Below are 24,052 nucleotides of genomic sequence, written 5' to 3' on the forward strand. Positions count from 1 at the left end.
AATATAAGCCACGAGTATATACAAATAAAAGCCTATTTGAATAACTACCACGAAAAAACATCACATGACACCTAAATTCTCTGTACTTAAGCCATATGGTTCACATCAAAACTACCATAAAGTGACTGAAAGATTTATTTTGGCATTGAGGAAATCTCACTTGGGAGCAGATGCCCAGATAGCTTGGAGACAGCAGGTTTCACTGGGTGACTAATCGCATCACTGGGGCATTTTTGTGAAGTCTATAAAAAGGATATTTAGTAGTAAAGTACATGAATATTGATGACAGCAAACACTACGGGCGCTTGAAGACATCACGGAAGAGCACCACAACAAGTGTCCTGAATCTTCAATCAAGTGCGGCAGCTCATTCCCATTCGCAGAGAACAGATGCCCTTTGGTTGACGTTGACTCTTTCAGACAAAAATCAATGAGGAATTTGCCTGAATAAAATGCCCATGATTAAACTCTTCAAGTGCCGTTAACTCAACAATAATTTGTCATTTAATCCTTCATATCCTTAAAGTAGTCAATTCTGTAGAAAGTCAAAATCATTATAAATTTTCTTTTATACTACTGAGAAAGTCGATCTTGGAGAAGGTATGGAAGAGCTGTCTAGACAGTTCAGCTGGCAATGGACCATGTCACCAAGACCAACAACCTGAGTTTGAGCCCCAGGACTTACATAATGGAAAAAGAAAGATTGTTGACTAAGGTTTCTGTCCTGCCTGGTTCCTGCAGTCGTTAAGTCCCAAAGAAATCACACAGAGGTCTACATTAGTTATAAACTGATTGGCCCATTAGCTCAGGCTTCTTATTAACTCTTATAACTTATATTGGCCCATAATTCTTGTCTGAGCTAGCCACGTGGCTTGGTACCTTTTTCAGTGAGGCAGTCACATTTTGCTTGCTCTATGTCTGGCTTCCTCTCTATCTGGGTGACGATTGTAGACTGAAACTTCCCTCTTCCCAGAATTCTCATTGCCCCGCCTTTACTTCCTGCCTGGATACTAAGTCAATCAGCATTTATTTAAAATACAAGTGACAGGGTACAGACCATTGTCCCACAGCAAGAGCCAACTCCTGAAAGTTGTCCTCTGGCCTCCACATGTAAGTTTTGACACAGGTACATAAATAAATAAATGTAATTTTAAATTTTAAAAAGACTGTATGAGAATAATAAGAAGCACATACGAAGTCATATGACAACTATCTTAGAGTTCTTCTTAGCTTACTTGGCTATTAAAGAATGCTAAAAAAACCAGAACACATTCCTCCTAAAACTCAGAATGGCTAAAACAGGGTAATTGCTGTGAGCTAGAGACTAGCCTGGGCTACACAGTGAGCTTTTGTCTCAATAATAATAGTTATTTTTATATTTAATATAATTAACTATATAATAATAATAATAATAATAATAATAATAATAATTGCCCCAAATTCCATTTTGGATAAAAGGGACTTGAATTTTAAAGGCAATTAGTTAGAGTAATAAATGATCTCTGCTTCTATTTTATTAATTTCAGCCCTCAAATTGATTCTTTCCTGTCATCTACTCCTGGGTGAGTCTGATTCTTTTTGTTCTAGAGCTTTCAGGTGTACTGTTAAGTCGCTACTGTGTGATTTCTCCACTTTCCATATGTAGGCACTTAGTGGTATGAACTTTTCTCTTAACACTGCTTTCTTAGTGTCCTGTAAGTTTGGGTATGTTGTACTTTCATTTTTGTTGAATTCCAGGAAGTCTTTAATTTCTTTCCTTATTTTTTCCTTGACCCAGGGGTGACTCAGTTGAGCACTGTTCAGTTTCCATGAGTGTGTAGGTTCTCTGCAATTAGTGTTGCTGTTGAATTCTAACTTTAAACCGTGGTGCTCTGTAAGATACAGGGGTTATTCCATTTATTTTGTATCTATGGAGGTTTGCAAACTTAACAGAAGAAATGAGTCCTAAGAGGTCTTCAGTCCGGTTATTGTACCGCAGTCACCAACCAGTAATGATGATATCATAAACTCACTGCAGCAAAGCTCAGACAGAATAGACTGGGCGGTGGTGGTGCACACCTTTAACCCCAGCTTTCGGGAGGCAGAAGTAGACAGATCTCTGAGTTCAAGGTCAGCCTGGTCTACAAAGTGAGTTTCAGAGAAATTCAGAAAGTCACAAACACAGAGGAACCCTGTCTTAAAATATGAAAAGAAACAAAATAAAAACAGAAACAAAAAAAGGCACGTGACTTTAATCCCAGCACTCAGGAGGCAGAGGCAGGCAGATCTCTGTGAGTTTGAGACTAGCCTGGTTACAAAGCTAGTTCCAAGTCAGCCAGGGCTACACAGAGAAAACTGTCTTGAGAGAAGAAAGAAAGAAAGAAAGAGAGAGAGGGAGGGAGAGAAGGAGGGAAGGAAGGAAGGAAGGTTAGAAGGAAGGAAGAAAGGAAGGAAGGAAGGAAGGAAGGAAGGAAGGAAGGAAGGAAGGAAGGAAGGAAGATCAATAAGGAAACATTCTCTCCAAACAGCCACATTACCCCTATTTAAAAGCCCAGCTATAAATTCTTCTTGCTAAGAGGTAAGTTAGGCAGTTCTTAGACTACAACAACACAAGGTCTTTTAAAATGCCCTTCAATCCTACTTTTAAAGTAACAGCTTTGAAAAGACTCCTCTAGTTTATATTTAGGGTAGCAAACAAGACACTCTAACAGAGCACAGTGAAAGCAGGGAGGGTTTCAAGGAAAATCTAGTCCATGTGAGACCTTTACTCTGGAGTCAAATCTGGATTAAAGAAAACTAATGAAGATATTCCTCTACACTCATAAAGAAAAAATGGAGGAAATTCACTTTTTTTTAGTTCAAATTTCCCAAAAATCCCAAAAGGAAATGTTTAATTTCCTAGGACATCAAAGAAGAAAAAAAAAAGAGCCTCAAACAGGTAAACAGGCAACACAGCTAGAACTGAACTAATCAAGCCAATATTAACATCACTGACAACCAACAGAACTTTCCTCGTGATCAAATGCAATTGAAACAGCTCGGGGTGGACCCAATCTCGCTGGAGACTCCAAGGAAACAGAATCTTAGGAGCGCCAAACACTTGCAGAAATGGAGTCTGTAACATATGTAAGTCTCTCAGGTGGGAAACCAAAGGGGCGGATCTTGTGTTCTCAGGTTTGGAATCGCAGTCTTCACCAGGACAGCGCGAACCTGGTCATGATCACACTGGAGGTGCACTGGCTTGTGTGAAATAGTCATTTTCTGCAATGTCCTAAGTGCAGGGCTATCAGGGTCATGTGACTGTTAGCTCTAAGTAAGGTCAGAGACGAAGCAGCAAAGGGATCCAAGGGCAGGACTGTCTCAGTTGTTACATTATAAGCTGTTAAATTAAAAACATCCAAAGTTCTATTTGATCTACCTGATGTGCGTGCAGGGGAAAACCTTAAGATTCACAGCACCCCCTACTCAAGCAGCCATACATTCCAGTAGGAGGCAGTGTTGAGTTGATGCCTAGGACCCTGGCTTAGTATTTAATAACTCCTAAAAGTGCCCCATGTTACTGGTAGATCACATGACCACCACCTACCAAGAGCCCCCCCTTCATTCTTCTATCCCTCAAGACTTCATGCCACGCAATGGTAGAAAGATGTCGTAAACGCTGACTTCACCTCACCAGGTCCGTTTCAGTTCCTACTCATGCTTCCTAGGCCCTGCCCCCTGGAACCTTTATCTCACTCCTTTCTATTACACGGGTAAATTCTATTTTTCCTGTGGAACTCATGCATTAATATCTCTGATACCAGCCCCCGCTAGAACTTAGCTGGCTCTGACACCCAAACCTAACTTAAAATTCTAAGTCTAAAAGAAAGATGCTTCAAAACCACAAATGAACTGGCAAATCAGCTCTCGCAACAGAGCTCGTTTGTAAGTTGGCTATTATTTCTATACTGATATGAAAGTAATTAGGAAAAATTTATGCTTAATAGAAGGTTCTGAATAGTCATGTAAATGAATACGTGGAGGACTGGGGAAGGACTCTATACACAGGAGGTTTAGTGGAAAGCAGTAGCGGTTGTGATGATACAGAGACAAGGAGTACGGATTGGGGGAGAAGCTTAAATCCAGAGAGCGAGTTTGAGCGATGCCCTCCGCACACTGATTTCCTATAACGGCCAGCACATCCCAAGGAAACAAAAGCCAGATAGCCTACTGGGATTTCTTTTTTACTTTAAACATGAGAATCCATACTTCAAATGAATTAAACTTTTAGAAATGGTTTATTTATTTGACTGAAATACATCCATTTCTTTATCTAAATGTACACACATTTGCCTTCAACCTATATCAGTGGTTGTCAACCTTCTTAATACTTTGACCCTTTAATATGGTTCCTTGTGTTATGAAAATTATTTTCATTCTGTGCATATGAGCAACTTCATAACTTTAATTTTGCTACTGTTACGACTCTAAGTATCTGATATACTGGATATCTGATAGGCGACCCTTGTGAAAGGGCCATTCCGTTCCAAAGGGGTTGAGAATCACTGACCTCCAGTTTGGGACTGGCTAGTACTGCGCCCAGTTTGTTCAGAAGAGGAATCCAGCACCGCTTTTATCCTTCCCACAGCTCCATGTTTTTAGCATTGAATCAGTCTTTCTGACAGAGGTGGTTTAATTTACCCTTCTCGCCGACACAACTGGACTCTGCCACACAGCTCACAGGAGTCGGGGTTGAGAGTGAAATCCAAACCCTGCCATAAGCTTTCACTATCAATCACCTGGTACGTTCTCTCAAAGCCTCTTATCGTTGCCTGTAGATTGCAAACCCCTTTAGGCAGCAGTTCTCAAAGGTGCCTTAGAACAAACTGAGGGTCCGGTCAGAACATCCCCGTCTGCGATCCTGACAGAGCTGATCACAGCAGGAGTGTAGGGATGGAGCTCTCTGGCCGTTAAGCAGTCATGTGACCCTGGGTTCAAGTCAAAGCACTCCAAAACTTAAAAACTGAGAAATAAGATTGTATGGTTGTGGTCATGTGTAGGTTGGCTTCCTTGAGGTTGTCCGTTCTGGGGTGACCGTTCCATGTAAAATCACCAATTGTTATGAAACAGTGTTCTATTTTAAGAGTCTGAGCACAAACCGCCCAAGAATAAGCAACAAGCCCATAGTGCACCATAAGCTTGGTGAGCTCGGTAGAGCGCTGAGTAATGTCAGGGCTGCAGATTTCACAAATGCTGGACTATTATTCTCATATGGTTTTGTCTTTCTCTCTTCTTTTTATATGGCAGTGGGGCTAGCAATGGGGTACATCAGAAAGTCTCATTTCCACCAAAAAGCCTAGGTCCCATGAGGCCCACTCTTTTGGGTGCCCACCTAACAAGTGTTTGCTGGAGAGGACATGTGAATGACAGAACACTCAGGAATGCTTGAAGTGGAAGGACCCAGCAGTCACCGAGGTAAACACAAACCATCACGCAGGCTAAGGCTAGATATGGAGAATGGTTCACACGGGCACAGTTCAGCACCTGCTCAGGCCATACTGGCTCTTCTCAGGCGCAGACACTTGGGAGGGCAGAGGTGAGCGGGCTGGCCACTTCGAGTTACAGGGTGGAATGGCTTTTGTCCTGCGTCCTCTCCTCAGATATTAACCGCGGCTCAAGACCATAGTTATCACGAGGCAATGCTACAAGCTTTTCTGAGGTTTTGATAACATCGCATTGCTTTCGTGTCCCTTCCACTCCCTGCGTCTTTCATATCCTTTTCTATGTGAACATTGTGTGTTACGCTCCCCCAAACAACTGCCATGTTAAACATCCGAAAGCACAAATATAAAGTCTGTATCACCCAGTGAAACTGACAGAGTTGAAAGTTAGTCTAATTTGCACACTGTCTGAGAACGCACCATATTTTTCTTCTCCGTCTTTCTTTCCCCTGCCTATATACAAATACACACAATTTTTATATAGCAATATACATTTAGTTCTAAATCTTGATTGTTTTGCCCTTATACTATATACATTATTACACGTCAGTTTCTACAGATGTATCTTATGATTTAAATTAGGGAGTGCTACCCCAGCACACACACTAACAAGAGTTGCCCCTATCCTCATCGGCCATGTGTGGGCTGCTGTCCTCTGGGCATGACAGCACCATAACCATCTTCTTTGGAGCAGCTGGGGCTACCAGCAGGAGACAGTCACAAGATCCACCCTGTGTCCTCACAGGAGGATCACAGACCTGAGCTTCCAGCCTCTTCCAGTTCCTGAACTGCCACCACCTCTGCCCCCAGGGCTGTGTGCGATTCTGCACCACCTGCATACCGTCTCAGAAGATTATTGAGTATCCAGAAGACAGGTTAGGTAAAGGACTCCCTGTAGGCAGCTTTGGGGAGGTCATCACCCAGGCTTAGTCAGGACCTCTCGGGAGCGCGGCTGTTTGGTGGCCGCTCATTTTCCTGTAAATGAGGCCAATAAATTTACTGTCTTCCAAAGCTGGACTTGAATTCCAAAGCTATTTCTTTGATTCCTTGTCGGTGTCCCATCCGGAATGCATAGACATTTGCTCATTTCTTCTTCAGGATAATTTGGCAAGCCATGTCGGTATTATATATGTGTGTGTATATAATCACACACATATATATTTCCCATTACAAATGATATTATAGCTACATTCTACATGTGTATTATATACATACCTAAAATGGAAAGTTTTTGTTTTATGCCTTTGGATGCATACGAAACCATGCACATGGACTATGCCCCGTGGTGAAATACACACAGTTTAAATTTTAATAGTTATTGTCACATTACCCTACAATGTATGAACCAATCTAAACCCTATCAACAATATATAGAGTGCTTATGTTCATACACTAATTGTTTACTATTTGGTCTTATTCATATTTAAACTAAGAAAAATGGTATCTGGCTGTAACTAGAAAAAGGGAGCCTTGGTGTTGGGGAGAAGGTTCCGTGAAGTCCCAGCCACACAAATACGATGACCTGAGTTCAAGCCCCAGACCACATGTAAGAGCTGGGTGTAGTTAACCCAGTACTGGGGAGGCTGAAGCAGGAGGACCCCGGAGGCTTGCCAGCCAGATAGTCTAGCCTCAATGGTAAGTTGTTTTATGCCGGTTTTGAACGAAAGGCCCTGTCTCAAAACTTTAAGGTGGAGAATGATTAAGGAGGACATGCAGCATTGACCTCTGACCTCTCCATATACCTAGGCGCACATACAGGTACAAATGCACAGGGAAGAATGAGCATAATAAGACCAACACTATCAATGTATTGAGCTCTCAGAAGCATTCACAGATCCTATGTGGTGTGCCTTATTCTCTAGTTAGAGTTCTGAATGAATCACATGTTGTGCCCAGGTATTGCAGTCAGGGTCACATAGTTGAAGGACCAAGACACTGATCCCAAGATACTCACATGTATGTGAGACAGATGATTTTAAACATAATATGTAGTTTCAGGTCCATATGTTGGGAGCTATGAACCCCCCCAGATCCTGAATTTCTGGTAAACAACTTGTAATGCTTGCAGCTGCTCTGAGCACGAGACCCTCAGGAGTTCCTGATGGCAGGGGAGTGGTTTCTGGTGCGCTTGGCTGGAACATGGCTATCAGTTAAAGATTCCTATATAAGCTCCCCTGGAGCTTATATTCCTGTTCAAGGATGACCCGTGTCTCTGTCTGTGCGTCTTTGTGTGTTTAAATCTCCAGCCCCTTGCACAGTTCATGAACTGTATGGTAGCGCATAGAGCGCGGACAGGCTTGGTGTGCTACATCCATACATGGATTCAGGGACATGGACCTAACTGGGGATGGCAAGGGAATGAAGAAATGACAGGTGACATAGGGACAGAAACCTGGAATCAGGAGGTCTGGGCTCTTGGCTGAAGAAACCTCAGCCTATCTCTGCTACTCAATTTCTCTCCTAATCCTTTCCAAAGTAGACAAACTAAGCATCTGCTCCCCTGAAAACTAAAGGCACACCCCCAAATACAGCTCCAAACCTAGAAAACTCCAATGCTCCCACCACTTCTGAGGTTTCCGGAAGAACTACCAAAGCACCGACCTATGGCCGCCTGTCTCTAGAGTCTACTTGTCCCTCCTGCCCCCATCATCCTGTCTTTTGATACAGGGTCTCTCTATTTAGTCTAGGCTGGCCTCAAACTCACAGAGGTCCTCCTGCCTAGTCTCAAATGCACAGAGATACTCCTGCCTCAGTTTCCCCAAGTGGTGGATTAAAGGCGCGTGGCACTATGCCCACCTTGTCCCAGTATTTTATATTCGGCCTTAGAATCACGCTCCTTCTGGTCTTTGTATCCTCACTTTTGTTCCTCTCTACTTCCTTCTTTCCCCTACTTCTTTTCACCTGTATAAGAAGAATTTTCATACAATTTTTACCTGCTCCTCTAGGCCGCCTTCCCTCCTCGGACCGCTGAGCGTTCCCTGAAGCCAATGTTCACACTCTTCTTCTCTTCCAAGTTCTTTGCTCAGTCCCCAGGGAAAGACCTGGGTGTGCAGTGCGGGGATGAAGACAAGAGACAGACAGATGCACAGACACACACAATGCTGAGGTTTGATGGACTGAGGTTTCCGCTGGAGAAACCACGCAATGCTGTAAACTCAGCAAGATTATTGTGTACAGTTGAACATGGTGGGGGGGTATTGTAAACAAACAGGGTTTAGGGTACATTTGGATCAAGGAGACAGAGTTAGCTAATCTTGGTAGGAGCTGTCTCTGTGGGGGAGCTGCCTTCAGGCCATGAATGTGGGAGGAGGGGAGAAAGCTATGTTGGGCACATTCCGCACACCCTATCAACAACCACGCATGGACCAGAGAAAGGCTCTGCCATCCCCACCTGAGCCTTATCCTGGGGGAGGGGGCTGCTCTGCCATTCCTGCATGGATCGGTTTGAGGCCTTAGTAAGACCTTGCCCGTGTCAACAAAACAGTCAGGCCCTCACAGTCGGGCTTTCTCCACACTTGTACAATGTAGTGTGGTAAATACACGAATAGGATGTGTGCACTACCTGAGCACAGAAGTAGTTAATTATGGGCAAGCAGCTTGTTCTTAAATATATGTTGTTAGCTGTTTCAAAAACATATTGTATAAACAAAATATTTTATAAACAAGCTATTTTATAAACAAACTATTTTATAAACATGTATGTGATGAAAGGAAGACAAATATGATACTTTGGTCAATAAAACCCTACGTAGCAATATGGCTTACAACTACAGGTTATATTTGGTAAATGTATAGTAGATGAGTGTTTATAATCTATTGTTTGTATAATTTTATTAAATTTTGTATACTATTGTATACTTTATAATCTACTATTATTGAAATGAGAGAAAGCAGAGCAATCTACAAATTGTCTACTTTGATACTTGTTTAGGGAGATTTCCAAGTTTGATTAAAAGAAAACTGAGACCGTATTTCCTCCAATTATGTTACAGATGTTTTTTTATTTAGGTTTTCTTTTAAATAGCAAATCAAATCAAAGTACAGACTTTCCTCTCCTGCCCTTGTTCCTCCTCCAAATCACAGATCCATTAAACTTTTAATCCGCAGTGATTCCTGCTAAGTGCTGGATTTGTTACACCATGCTAAGGAAGTGTGCCCTTTAGCGTGAGGCATGTCAAGGAGAGTTAATTACACTGCACACGCAGCCCCTTTCCCAGTTCGACATGATAGGATGTGACACTAACATCACTGACTGGTCAGCTTGCTCCTTCAGCTTTAAACCAACCCAGCCTTCCTAGCCGGAATGGCTTCAAACTTTTTTCCATGGAATGAGAGAAACACACTGATCACAGTCTCTTTTCATTCCTTGTCTGAGTTCAAACCGGTCTGGCGATTGTGGTGTCTACTCTTTCCTATGTAGATGACCAAGCTGCTGCAGCCAGACTCAGTTAAAGAAGCTGATGTGATTGACATATGGGCGCTGCCACGAGTGAGTGTGTGTGTGTGTGTGTGTGTGTGTGTGTGTGTGTGTGTGTGTGTGTCAGGCTGTCACACATCTAGGTGTGTGCTACCACTACTGCTTTGGTTACGCTCATTTGTCATCAGTGTAGAGAGCCAATGAGCAGACTCTATTTTCTCAGTCTCAGGATCGTGGCAGGGATCACATGGAATAGCATTGGGTATGAATTACAAGCAATAGGTCACCCTAAAACTTGTCCCCACTGAGACAGACACTTTGTGAGATCTCCACCACCCAAAGGGTCACATCCCCCTGCATCCAACTTGCATCTGCTGAGCCCCACCCCTCATCTCCCACACCACTAAGCACTTTCAGGTTTATCTTGAGACCTTCCTTTTACTACAAGACAGCTTTAATACAAGAAAGATAAATTTGCCAATACCAACAAGTGGACTGACCGAACCCTTACTGCACATCTAGACATAGAGGCCTCGCTTGGCATCTCTGAAGCACTGACAGTAGTGATCTTCGGACGACACTGTCCTCCCCGTTTTCCCCCAGCTTGCCCTTCTCACTTAGCCTTTACCATGGCCATACGCTGTTCTTACCTTGCTCTGCAGGTGAGGAGACAGAATCGTCACTAGCAAAACCATCTGCCTGGGATCATGCAGGCTCAGTCGTGGTGAGGCTGGATTCTGAATGCCTCAGAAATCCTTCCCAAACCATGCCTCTTCTAGAAGAAGAACTGGCACACCCAACACATGACCACTTAGTGTGACTCTTTTAACTTAATATGCTCCTGTAACCATTGCAGTGGAGAATGGACGGTTACCATCCATCCAACCCCTAAACCACTGTTAGTCCCATTTAAATCACAACCTGCTTCTGTTTCAACAGCCCCTTGCTTGTTTCTTCTCAACAAGTACTCAGGGCACGCTGCTGGTCGTGCTGGCCATACTTAAGACATCAGGAGAAGCCTCCACCTCTCCCCAGACTGCTCCCATGTTCTGCCCGGCTGAGCAAAGAGCAGGGTTTAAGCTTCATCGCTCGAACCTTTCTGTGACTGCCCCAGAAGACACCAAGTGTCGCAGTTACCTCTTGCATCCCTTTGTCAGATTGGTGACAGAAACAGCGCAAAGCAGAAACTGACCAATGATTTCAGAGGATTCAGAGGCTCCGTGGTTGCTTGGCTGCATGCGTTTGAGGAGAACACATGGTATCAGGAATCCGAGCCAGAGAGAGCTGTTCACCTCGTGGCCACACAGGAAGCAGAGAGATGGGACTGCCGACTCCAGGCTAGCCTTCTCCAGCTCTCTTCTTTGCTCTCCATGCCCTTCTTCCACAGGATGGGACTGATCACATTCAGGGAGAGTCTTTCCCACTCAGTAAATGCTCTCTGAAAACCCCGTGCAAACACCCACAGAGATGTGCCCCTCCAATCTCCCATGCGATTCTAAATCTAGCCCAGCTGCCAAAGACGAACCACTATACCATCTAACATTGTAGTGGCCAATGGTAATCATTCCATACTTCCCACTCAGATTCATGTTTCATCGATATTCCTATAGTGGCATTTCAATCGTATTTTAATAAATAAAGACTACTTAAAGATCTGGGAGTAAAACAGTCCCACTAGTCAGCCTCATAGACCAGATTATGGTAACACATAGCTTTAGTCCCAGCAGCCACAATGACATGCACCTTTAATCTCAGTAGCCACAATGGCACACATGTTTAATCCCTGCAGCCACAATGGCACGCACCTTTAATCCCAGTAGCCACACTAGTTGCCATAGAAATCATGTGGTGCATGCCTTTAATCCCAGCCCTAGAGAAGAATATAAAATGGGGCAAGATAGGTCTCAGACACAGTCTCCTCCTGAGATTCCGGGAGCCCGGCTCGCCTTCTCAGACTGAGGTTGAGGATTTTCACTTCCGTCTTCATTTCCTCTGAGCTGAATTAACCTTGTGGTTCTAACCAGGGCTGCAGGGGAGGAGCATTTGGAGAAAATTACAAGTTTTGAGTCCTGTATTACACCTCTAGAGACTCATCATTCAGTGTGGTAGGGGCCAACAGATCAACACTGATGCGGCTTGTGTTTTTCTATGCATATTCTACACTTGTTGGATAACATGAAACATTTAAATGACCGGGTCATAAGTAACTGAACTGAATCACAAATTAAGGTGCTTCACTCTGAGTTTATATAAGCCAGGTACACCTTTGGGTATAGATGTTGAACTAGTTACAAATCCATTAAATTCTCTGCCACCTGCTGCTGTGAATTCTCTTACTGAGAGCTAGTCTAGGGGTTTCATTAAAAACTCACATTCTAGAGCCTCCCACCCCCTTGAGAATGCAAATCTCGGCTGAGATGCTGTCTGACTCTGGGAGGTGAACCTAACTTCGCTGCCCTTCAGCTTCCTTAGGGCTCCTTTGCGAGGATAAAGAGGCTAAAGGAATTTACCTGCGTGAAGAGCAGGGGATAAGGGTAGCTTGAAGGTTAACTAGCGTGGGTACTGTTACTACTAAGTCCTGTCATTTACACCCCTTACCACACCTGTTCCACTACGTAAAGACAACAATGAAATCTGTCAAGAATCCGATGTTGGTTAAGCCAGTTGTAGCTGAGCCAAGAGATCAGTGTTATAGACTGTTTCCAAGATATCTCTATTAAAGAATGGTCCACAGTCATTTCAGAACCACTAACAGAAGTGGTATCTACTCCATACTTCCCAGAAGTAGAAAAAATTTAAACCCTCAGGATGTAGATGGTGACATCTCACTTCACCGTTGTATACTAAATACACGAGCTCCAAAAGATACAGTTAGACAAAAGCCTATTGGATATCACCATCCCAGAATAAATAAAACACAGGAAAATGTCGGCAAAAGAAGTTACTGTGGATTCATCTGTGAATCTAGTTAACCTTGCCCTCCAAGAAAACCCTCAGCAAAGAAGGGAGAGTTTTGGTTTGTTTTTTTGTTTGTCTATTTGTTTGGTTTTTTTTTTTGTCAGAACACTGAGAAGTTTCTACAAGATGTTTCTTCTAAAACTAACAATACTAGTGACTCAGAAAACAAAAATCAAATAAATAAATAAAAACCTCTCTAGTAATAGCATTACTATAGATCTGGAACAATCACTGATCACTACCATGTTCAAAATCTCAAAAGGACATTTGGCTGAATGCCCCTGTGGTGTAGTAGACGTCCTAGATGAGATCAGAAGACGTAAGTCTGCGAAACTCCAACAGCTGAGGTACTCCTTCATAAAGGCATCTTTTTATTGTATAATGGCTATTTCCATATATATGTATATGTAAATATATTGTTATATACATATATTTCCATCTCACAGTTTAGTCCATTTTGTGCTGATCTAACAGAATATCTAAGACAGGATAATTGATAAAGGCCAGCATTCACATCCTGGAGTTCCACGGAATGAGAAGCCCGAGACCAAAGCTACACCAAAAAGGACCTTTAGCCCTAGAAGGCATCACACAGCAAGGACGAGAGGTCAGGCTTACAGTGTACTCCCAAGCCTTTTATGATGATGAAATCACTCTGTCCACGAGGGTGGAGAGCTCATGAACCAAACACCTGCCTAAACACATGTCAACGGTGGTTGACACTGGAGATCACATTTCCAATACATGAATTTTGGGTGACACATTCAAACCACAGAGTTTCCGTGTGAGGAAATTTAGAGTCTTTCAAACTAGGATCTGGACCTCACCAGCACCTTTTCAATTTAAAAAAACAAACAAAAAAAAAAAACTTGGAAGATTTTTGGTGATGGACAGTTGGATCCTGGATTCATGTTGGTCATTAGCTGTAACAAACATACTATGTGACTAACTACAGCTGAGGTGTGCAGGATGTTTACAGAGAGACCATGGAGAGGAAAATTTAAGGTAAAGAGAGAAGAATCTGCTCCTGAAGAGCACAGGGTAGATACTTGGAAGGCCCACCAATCTTACTGTCAACCGTGGGATGAAGGCATGCATAACACAGTGACATTCTCGGCTGGAAAACAAGGGGGAGGGGGCAGTAAAAAACAGGCCAATGAGGGGAGGCAAAAATATATTAAGTAAGTGTAATCAGATTGGAAAGGGGCAGATATTGTTAATAGATGTGAATACATAAGGGAATAAAAATGTGTTTTTCGGTGCACTAAGAAATGACGTGAGGGCTGACGGGGAAGCATTTAAGTCAAAGAAAATAGGGTTCACTCAACAACACTTGACCACCACAGAACCAGCCCTTCATCTTCAAAACTCAGGTCAACTGCACTGACAGCAGACTAATCAATTTGAGAACAAAATGGGTTTCCTGGTTTGACAGATCACATGGCTGACAGACACAGGGAAAACGAGGATCATCTTTTAGATCAGGAACAGAAATGTCCTGCTCATCTTTGCTCCCAACGTCACTAATCGATTATAAGGGATCCTGGCGGCGAAAACGAACTGATCACACGGCCTGATGTTCACCCCACTCACTGTTTCCTGAGCTTGGGAGTTAGATTATACACTGACATGTATTTATTCCTGTTGGGGTTATTTACAAAACCATGCGGGTATCAGGAAGTGGGGGGATTCCAGTAAAGGAAGCAGAAGGCGAAGGAGCGGAGCACTTTTCATTGTAGCCTTAGGGAGAAGCGGGAGTCTCTCAACAGGGCCCCTTTATATCCCTGCAAGGAGAGCCAAGACACAACGCTCTTGGAATGCTCTAGAGTGGTGAAAATTAGGGGAGCTCAGGGGTAAGTGTAGATTAGTATGTGTGCAATCACACAGAAGTACAGTAAACAGTTATTGTGATAATCCAACATTAACCTACTCGCACAGTCCTCCACCACAGGGTACATGGAGTGGACACAGACACTGCCTGTTCCACTTTACTCGAAATGGTGAGTTTAAGCCTTTCTGCCAAAGCAAGCCAGTAAGTCTCTCGGCATTTCTAGGAAAGCCATGACGCAGTCAAAAAACGAGTCACAAGATTCGTAAGGAAAAGGACATTTAAATAAAGACCAGACAGAGGGGTGGAGCAGAGGGCACTGCCAGAGTAAACTCCCACGAGGCATCCTAAGCACAACCAAGAGAAACTAATTTATGAATATCTCAGATCTGATGAAGTCCTAAAAATGCCCTGACTGACAAGGGATAACAATCGGAAGCTAACTGTGTAACCCTCGTTTATTTGAAATGTCACCGGCAGTTATTATTTATTGTTCTGCTGTTATTGATTTATTTTAGTAATTATAGGAAGCCTTTGCATACTCATTATTTCCATTCTATGGCACCACTTTTACCCACTTTAAGTTTCTCAAATGGTGACTTAACAGCAGGCATGTTTAGGCATAAAATCCAACTGTAGAAATGGATTGCTTTTGCAGGAGCAGGGAGCCTCCATGTTGACTTTTCTAAGAACCAAGGTCATAGACTGTCACATAGAGAATTTCTGACTGGGAAAGTAGGTAGGTGCTGTGGGACAATGGTCTTTTATCCTGTCACTTGTATTATTTTTAATAAAACGATGATTGGCCTGTAGCCAGGCAGGAAGTCACCAGGAGGAAGTACAGGCAGGAAGTAGAGGCAGAGCAATGAGAATGCTGGGAAGAGGGAAGCTCAGTTTGCAGTTGTGATCCAGCTGCAGAGGAAGCAAGATGTGACTGCCTTGCCAAAAAAGGTACCAAACCATGTGGTTAACATAGACAAGAATTATCTGCTAATATAAATTTTAAGAATTAGTTAATAAGAAGGGCCTGAGATACTGGGTCAATTATGGTGCGGGAGAATTATCTGTATTCTGTCAATCATGTATTTTATTAAAATGCTGATTGGTCAGGCAGGAAGTATAGGTGGGTCAACCAGACAGGAAGTAGAGGCAGGGCAATGAAAACAGGAATATTCTGGGAAGCAGGAAGCTCCCTCTGCCATTCCTGCCCAGATCACTGAAGAAGCAACATGTGAGCTGACAGCTGAAAAAGATACCAAGCCATATGGCTAACGTAGATAAGAATAATGGGTTAATATAAGTCATAATAGCTAATAAGAAACCTGAGCTAATGGGCCAATCAGTTTATAATCTTACGAAGTCTTGTGTGTGATTTTCTTTGGGATGTGCCGGCTGTGGGGTACCGGGCGGGATGGAAACCCCAACAAGCTGGCCCGTCATGTTACACAATTAGTTTATAATTGATGTAGACCCTGTGTATTTCTTTGGGACTGAATGACTGCAGGACCAGGCAGGACAGAAAGCAGGATGGCACCCATGTGGACAACTGCATCCACATAAAACCTGAGAGAGCTTGGTAAGTAATTCTAGACACAAAATAACTGTGTCAAGCATGGCTTCTTGCTAGCAACACTTTCTCAGGTGGTCTCTGCTTACTGTAGGCAAGCGCTCTCATTTAAGAGAGGCTTCCTGACTCAGCTTTAGCTGCAAAACCTTGCGGCTCTTTTAAGAGGCCCTGCCACGAAACACTTAAATGGTGTTAATGAAAAGCTGACTGCATGTTTTTTGGTGGTGGCAGGAACCTTGAAATGCCATAGAGTTGTGGCAATAAAAATAGCTCCGGCTGGTACCTCCACCATGAGGTTAGAATCTCAGAAAGCTAAGGAATGGGCTGGATCCAGCTGTCAAAGTCACAGCTTTAATCCTAGCCATATCGCTTAGCAAATTAAGGACTCATGTAGTCAGAAAAAGATATACAGTAAAGACAGATTCAGATGAAGGAAATCTCCAAATGGTTTACAATGTGTTAAAAAATATATGTAGACTTGGGAGATAAAAGAAAAAGGATAAATGTCCTTAAAATTAAAAAAAAAAGAGTAGTTGGGTGTGGTGGCACACACCTTTAATCCCAGTACTTGGGAGGCAGAGGCAGGTGGATCTCCTTGAGTTCAAGGGCAACCTGGTCTACAGAGTAAATTCCAGGACGGCCAAAGATATACAGAGAAACCCTGTTTCAAAAAGTCAAAAGTTAAAAATAAAAGAAATAGAGTTTAAAATAAGGGCACATAAAGATCGGAAACACACAGAGAATTTGGAGACTGTATGTTATTATGCTCACTTTGAACTGTTTGATGGCTGAGGAGGCAGTAACAGCTGCTAAAAGATACTTGTTTATAAATGCTGCTGAATTAATCTAAGGTGTTTTGAAAATACCTTGACTTCAAAATTGAAGTCAAAAGGTATGTTACTTTGGAGAAGAGGTTCTGCTTTTGCTTCCACAGGAAATGAGAGGCTGATTGGCCAGTAGCCAGGCAGGAAGTAGATGTGGGGCAGCGATAATGCTAGGAAGAGGGAAGCACAGTTTGTAGTTGTGAGCCAGCTTCAGAGGAAGCAAGATGTGCTCACTGAAAAAGGTATCAAGCAATGTGGTCAACATAGACAGGAATTATGGGCTAATACAATGTATAAGAATGAGTTAATAAGAAGAGCCTGAGATACTGGGCCAATCAGCTTATAGTTGATGTAGACCTCTGTGTATTTTGAAGGACTGAATGACTGCAGAACTGGGCAGGGCAGAAACCTCAGACAACAGGTGGGGAGACTCAATCAGTGCAGGGCACCCAGTCAAACTTGGGGTCAGCTCAACAACAGTCAGCTTTAGAATGCCTATGGCCCCAAAGCTGCACACAACACAATCATAGTTAAAATCCTTACGATTTCTAGCTTAAAAGTAAAGTTTAACTAGAAATCCTGAGTTTTTTACTTGCTAAATTTGGCGGCCATGAAACCAGATCTTCCTGGTTCATTAGTGGGAAGTAAGGGAAAGAAAGTCAGTGAAAAGGCAGAACGACAAGGGATAGAGCTTTGGCGTCAGAGACACGGTCTCCTTAAACTGATCTCCACCTCAGCAACACACCTCCAAACAGACTGTAAATCCCATAAATGAGCCAGACCATTGGGAAGTAAGAAGCCCCCCTGAACTAGTCATGTTCTCAGTTAAAAGCAATGTACCCTCATGGGCTACATCTCAGAAGTAATTGCTTTTAAAAAAAAGTCTCTGTGAGTTCGAGGCCAGCCTGGTCTATAGAATGAGTTCCAGGACAGCCAGGGCTGTTACACAGAGAAGCCCTGTTTTAAGGGGAAAAAAAATCAGCTAATGAGCAAGTCCAGATTGTTGGTCTCTGATATGAAAGTGTGCCCTGTCAGCAGGTCACTTCCTCGGGCCTGCTCAGATTCTGTTGCTTATAAAGAGAAGTTGCTGGCTGGGCTGAGGCAGCTATGACAAGCTGACTCCTGCTCCCCCTGAGTGGATCTTCTTCACTGTGTACAATGACAGATCTCACTCTTCTAGAGGATTCTGACATCCCAAAGCTGCTCTAAGGGCTTTCGTTGGGTAAACACATCACATCACCTAGAATTTCAAGAGAAAATGTCAGTATCCTACAAGCCTTCCAATTTTCAACCCATAAACACAATCAGTTCTCCAGGATTTGGGGTGAGAAACATGAGATATTTCTAAAACAAAGTCCACTGGACTGTGTGAGGAAGGCTGGTGGCATTCCCAAAGGAATGAAAGAAAAAATAAGTTGTTCAGAATTATGCTTCCTCTGAAACCACATCTTTCTAACTAAAATGGCATGTGTTGCATCCTTGAGATTTCGGCAATAACATTTTTGTCTTAAATCACTTTTTAGATTTACTTTTGTTTCTTTCTCTCTGTCTCTCTGTCTCTCTCTTTCTCTTCCTCTCTTTCTCTCTTTCTCTTCCTCTCTTTCTCTCTCTCCCTCCCTCCCTCTCTCTCTCTCTCTCTCTCTCTGTGTGTGTGTGTGTGTGTACTGCAAGCACAGGTGCCCACAGGTGACAGACATGGCAGACTTTCAGGAGCTGGAGTTACAGGCAGTTAAGGGCTACCCAACATGGGTGCTGGGAACTCAACCCAGATCTTCTGCAAGAGCAGCGTGAACGCTTTACTGCTGAGCCATCTGGAGAGATGGTTTATCTTCGATCTCTAATTGCGTGTAATCATTTAAGCTAGGCAAAGATCCAAGAATTAAAAAAAAAGAAAAAAACGATGAAATTAAATGTTTCAAAGGGGCTTTCAAACCACATGAGAGGAAGAAGGATATTATCAACATTTCAGTATGCACATCCTAGTCCACCTGCATGCCTATTACACCACACAGGAGAACAAACACTCTAAGAAATCGTTATTCTTCTTACTAAGAATAATAACAAGAACATATTATTCCCTTAAATATCTTGGTGATCTTGATCACCTCTGCTTCAAAAACTTCCCACAAGTGTTACTTTCTGGCAGATAGAAAACCCCAAGGACAACACACCGATGAGCGTATTTCGTTTATTAGCACTCCGTGAGAGCAAACAAAAATTGTTTTTAAAATTTCAAGATGGGGTCTTCGCAGGACAGAATCCACCTTTCAAATCTGTAACGTCTCCAGCCCGTTTCAGTGTGGGGTCTGATCTCAACCCTGCTCTGAGTACATTGGTTGTTTACATAAAATGTGAAATGAGCAAATGCTTTCCCCTCCCTGTAGCAGGGTTTAGCCTGCATTAGCAGAGAAGCCGGGAACCGCGATGATGAATTACAAAACATGGTCAGGCCCCGTAGAGTAGTTTCTACAAATGCATTGCAATGAAAGGGACAGATACTGTATGATGCAGTACATAGGCACCTCGATGTCTCGTGCTACAGACGGTCCACACTGGACCTGGCAGCCTTTCCAGATCTGTGGGTCCTGGATGAAACAGCACAAAGAACTTGGGATAAATGAGGACGGCTCCAAAGCAAAGGGACGCTGTTCCCTCCTGAGGGTCTCACTGGGCTCCCCCACCCCTCCTTTTGTAAATCTTAGCACACACTATCAGCGTTGGCAGAACACCGAAATCCTGGCAGTGGACCATCGAGTGACCATTACCATAGAAAGAGCTGCTAAATAAGAAACCGTGTGCCCGGGTTCAAACTCATTTCATGCTTTCAAAAGCACACAGTGGCTTCTAGCGAGATAGTGGTCCTGGGACTTGCCGAGACAGATTGGTGAACACAAATGGTTTACTCCTGATGTGTCTGCTTAGCCAGGCTTCACAGGGACTGCCAGTCAATGGGGCTCCTGAGTCTCCTGAGAAGCACACCCTTATCTCTAACTTTAAAGCTCAAATCTATAAACAGCAGCCTTAAATACACTTGGGAAGAAAAGCACACTCACATACATGCTCAAATCCCATGTGCCATGTTAGCCTCCAATCACACAGGAACAGATTGCTCCATGCCCCTCACACGTAGCCAACACATAATAAACATGATACTGTTTGAAGACAACACAACATTCGCACCCCCCCCCTTTCTGGTTAGAAACAGCTTCTGGTCACAGAAAATCAGAGTTGAGCAGAGCCCAAGCGATATGACCTATCCACTAGCAGGCTGACTTTGATCCTACCCCTAGCCTAGCCTACTGGTTTTCCAGTACCCCATACTGAAAATGTCATTTAACTTCCCCAGGTAAGCACCTGGGAAAGTTACATTTAAATGATAAAATATGCTCCACTTTAGAGCATATTTTATTAGATGGGATCCATAAGATCCCATCTAATGCCTGCATGCTTCCTATGGAGATACTATACATTTCCCCCTCCTGGTCAGCGCACCATCCCTAGAAACCAATTACTGCAGGCTGTCCACTGCATGGCAGGTCATAACTTTTAATTATTAATAATGTCAAGCTTAACAAGGTGTCATCTCCGGTATGCGAGCCCCTGCTCTCACTTCCCCAGCTACCTTGTAAACATGATTTGTTTCCTCCTGCATATTTTTCATGTCAGAGATTCTGTAGAACATATTTTGTTTATAGCCTTATAAATATATATATACCTGAAACACATAATAACACTGCTAATTGCCTACTTCCTGTAATGATAGCAAATCGCATATCACTGACTTGTTCTGAATGTTTAAAATGCAGAGGAAGTCACCTGCTGGCAATATGTCCTCGACACACAGCTAGTAAAGGGGAAAAAAAAAGAATGCTTATCACACCCATTTAGAGTTACTTCCGAATAAAATTAAAGGCTGCAGTATTTGCTCTTCAAATTTCCCCTTCCGAAGTGTCAGCCCTATACAATAAACACCACTGATGACTCCACAGGATTCAAAGCAACGGTGGAGAGGATCGGCTCCTGGCATCCCAGACCCCAGCATCCAAGTTTTAGATTAAAGATGCTCACCTCTGCTAGGAAGTCCACTCCACATCCTGGCAGGGATTTCAGCAGCTTCACGAGCAACCAAGTTGGATAAACAAAACTTCCAGGATGCGGCCAGTGTGATGCACAGTGCTGCCGGGACCTGGCTCCAGACTGATTATCCGTGACAGCCTCACGTTACATCAGTGCCGCTCCAAACCTTCCCGTGGCCGGCTTTATTGCGCTCTCATTGAAAATCCTCTACATGCCGGCAGCATCTTAGGGAAGGACGAGCACGCTCTGAGCCATTTGTTAAGAAAGCAGAGCAGTTTCAATCTGGATCTCTCCGGCAGGCTGAAACCAGCAGCGGAGCTGTCAACTTACGAGTCGGAGGTGGATTGGTGCCGAGAAACCGGCAACCTAAGCCTTCATTATCAATGCATGAAATCAGCCACTGTGATCAGATCCGAGCAAACCACCGAAAGGGTGTAATTATGAAAGGCTCCACAGATTTAGCAACAAACCTTGTGGAATGAAGAATCGTCTTTCAAAATTGTGTGAATGTTAAAAATAGCTCTGGCTTTTCAACAATACGCAGGGTACAGAGGAGAAATCGGTCGTCTATAGTGTAAGGACTGAGCATTAAGGCTGCAAAAATCTAAACAGCTATAGCTTCCTAGGACTTCTTCATTCACAAATAGAGTCACTAGAGCCTAGGGCAATTGTGGTGAAAATTTTCCAGTATGTGACAATGTCTCTGAAGAAGCAAGTTAACTATTCTTTAACTCTTAAGTGTCATCAGTAAATGAAGAAGACAGGAAGAAATTACAGGAGTAGCTTCACTCTAAGTTCTTAAGCAGCAGAAATTTAAGTTTATTCTGTGTGACTAGAAGAATAACCATGTAAGAAAGAGTATATTTTCAACGTCATGACTTCACTTATCTTACTATGAAAAAAAGCAAATAAATTCATTAAGTTCCTATATCCCACTTCTGGCCAACCCCAAATTTAAATTTTTACCTTCTTAGATTACTCTTCCTCTTTTGTTACTAACAAAGAGATGCAGGAGCCCGCTGATGTGGTCCTTAAGAGACATAAAGTAACTCACTCAGGAAGGGGCAATGGCTCGAGATCGCAAAACACATGTCTCTGATGTGTGCAGGCAAAGTGGAAAGCGAAAAGGACACCAACCAGTCGTCGTAAATGCCCGAGATAAACCAAAGCCATTCCCAACAGGTTCACAAAGATCACACCTGGGGGTCTGCTCGGGTGTTTCCAGCAGGCTTCAGGTTCTCACTGAGTCTGCAAGGGCGGAGCAAATCCAGATGCTAGGTGGATGGCCATAGTTTGACCTGAGCATCCGTGAGTGACTGGCCAGAGGGAGGAATGTGACTGTTTCAGCTGATGCTTCTCGTGGTGTGTGCGATCGGAAACACCTGCGTAAGAATGAGCACCAGCTGTAATATCCCTTTGCATGGCAGCATTCTGGAGCAACATCACACAAGGCACGCCCGCTAGGGCTCCTCACTGTGTCTTTAGATGGACGGCTGACTCCTCACACACTGCGAGCTAGACTCTTGTCTTGGAGACAGAACAGAGGCACACGCCAGTAGACATGTACATAGCATTATGTACGAATGCACAGATCTGGGCACTGTTGCCTTTTTGCAGCTATTTTGGCCCTTTAAATTTTATTTATATTGTGAAGATCCCCCAAGGCAACAGCCGAATAGATCAGGAAACCATAACGACACCTTGAACATCACAAGATTTCCCAGCTGTTCAGTACCCTGTTACTAATGTATCTGTCCTCCTTCCCTTCTTCCTCACCCTCTTCTCCTGCAGATACAGACACAAGTCTCATCTTATCAAATATTGCATGGAAGGCTATTTCTGAAGATGCTTCCATTATTACTGCAAGCAGGGAACCCTAGCAAGAAGGTGATAGTTTAAAATGACAGGGCTGGAGAGACGACTCAGCAGTGAGCAGCGTGTGCTGAGTTCCACTCTCAGCACCCATGTGGCAGCTCACAACTCCCTGTAAATCCAGTTCCAAGATGCCCTCTTCTGGCTTCCAAAGGCACCTGGCATACATATGCTGTTCATACATAGATGGAGATATTCACACATACATGCAAAATAAAAATGAGAGAATTAAAAAAACCTCCAATTGCTTTTCATAAAACATTTGGATGTGATGTATTCCAAATACCAAGATTTTTGTGTTTTTGGAAGGTGACCCTCCAGTTACACCTTGAATGACTGGCGTGACATATCCCTGCAAGATCTGGGGCGATAACTCTAATCAGACACGCTAACATTGCTGTAGCAAAATATGCATATTCATACGAGACAGAATAAGTAAACATTACAATTAACCTCAGATCAGTTCGGGCCAATTTTCCCATCAGTATGAATTATGAAACTCGATGGTTTGTGGAACTTCTTGGGTTGCAAGAATTGCACAGTAAATATTGCAGATCCGTCAAAGAGTTTCTGCTTAAAAGCCCTGGCGTGGAAAGCAGTACCTAGGCAGGACTTCTCTTGCATAAGCAAAACTTGAAAGGCAGTGTTCCTTTAGCAGGACAGGCACAAAAGGGAAGACACTGGGAAGTCCGAGGTACAAAGCAGAGCAGAAATGTGGCAATAATACAGGATGACAAAACTAGGCCATGGGACCTAAGGCAAGGAGAAGCCATCCCAGATTATTGCACAATAATTAAAACCGCACATCAGAGCATCAACCACCCACTGGTGACTTGGTATATAAGATGTGTGTGTGTGTGTGTGTGTGTGTGTGTGTGTGTGTGTGTGTTGCGTGCATGTGGGTATGCACTGCACGGAAGGTCAAAGCAGGACACTGACGGTTCTCTGTCCTGCTGCACCTTGTGGTACTGAGACAGACTCACTGACGTGGAGACTTGTGCTCTGGGCTAGCCTGGCTAGCCAGCAAGCCCCAGAATCTGTCCATCTCCA

At 43.4% G+C, this 24,052-nt stretch overlaps 1 protein-coding gene and 1 long non-coding RNA gene across 4 annotated transcripts in view; one reads left to right on the forward strand and one right to left on the reverse strand.

Moving 5' to 3' along the window:
- Positions 1-24,052, reverse strand: part of Znf385b (zinc finger protein 385B) — a 394,076-nt gene that overhangs the window by 261,920 nt on the left and 108,104 nt on the right. The window lies entirely within an intron of this gene.
- On the forward strand, positions 3,710-9,414 carry LOC125394829 (uncharacterized). The gene is made up of 3 exons (XR_014998782.2): positions 3,710-3,903; positions 5,266-5,433; positions 6,205-9,414. It is a non-coding gene; the product is annotated as an uncharacterized LOC125394829 (long non-coding RNA).

The sequence above is a fragment of the Myodes glareolus genome, chromosome 21 (genome assembly GCF_982192425.1).
Source record: "Myodes glareolus chromosome 21, mMyoGla1.1, whole genome shotgun sequence".
Taxonomy (NCBI): domain Eukaryota; kingdom Metazoa; phylum Chordata; class Mammalia; order Rodentia; family Cricetidae; genus Myodes; species Myodes glareolus.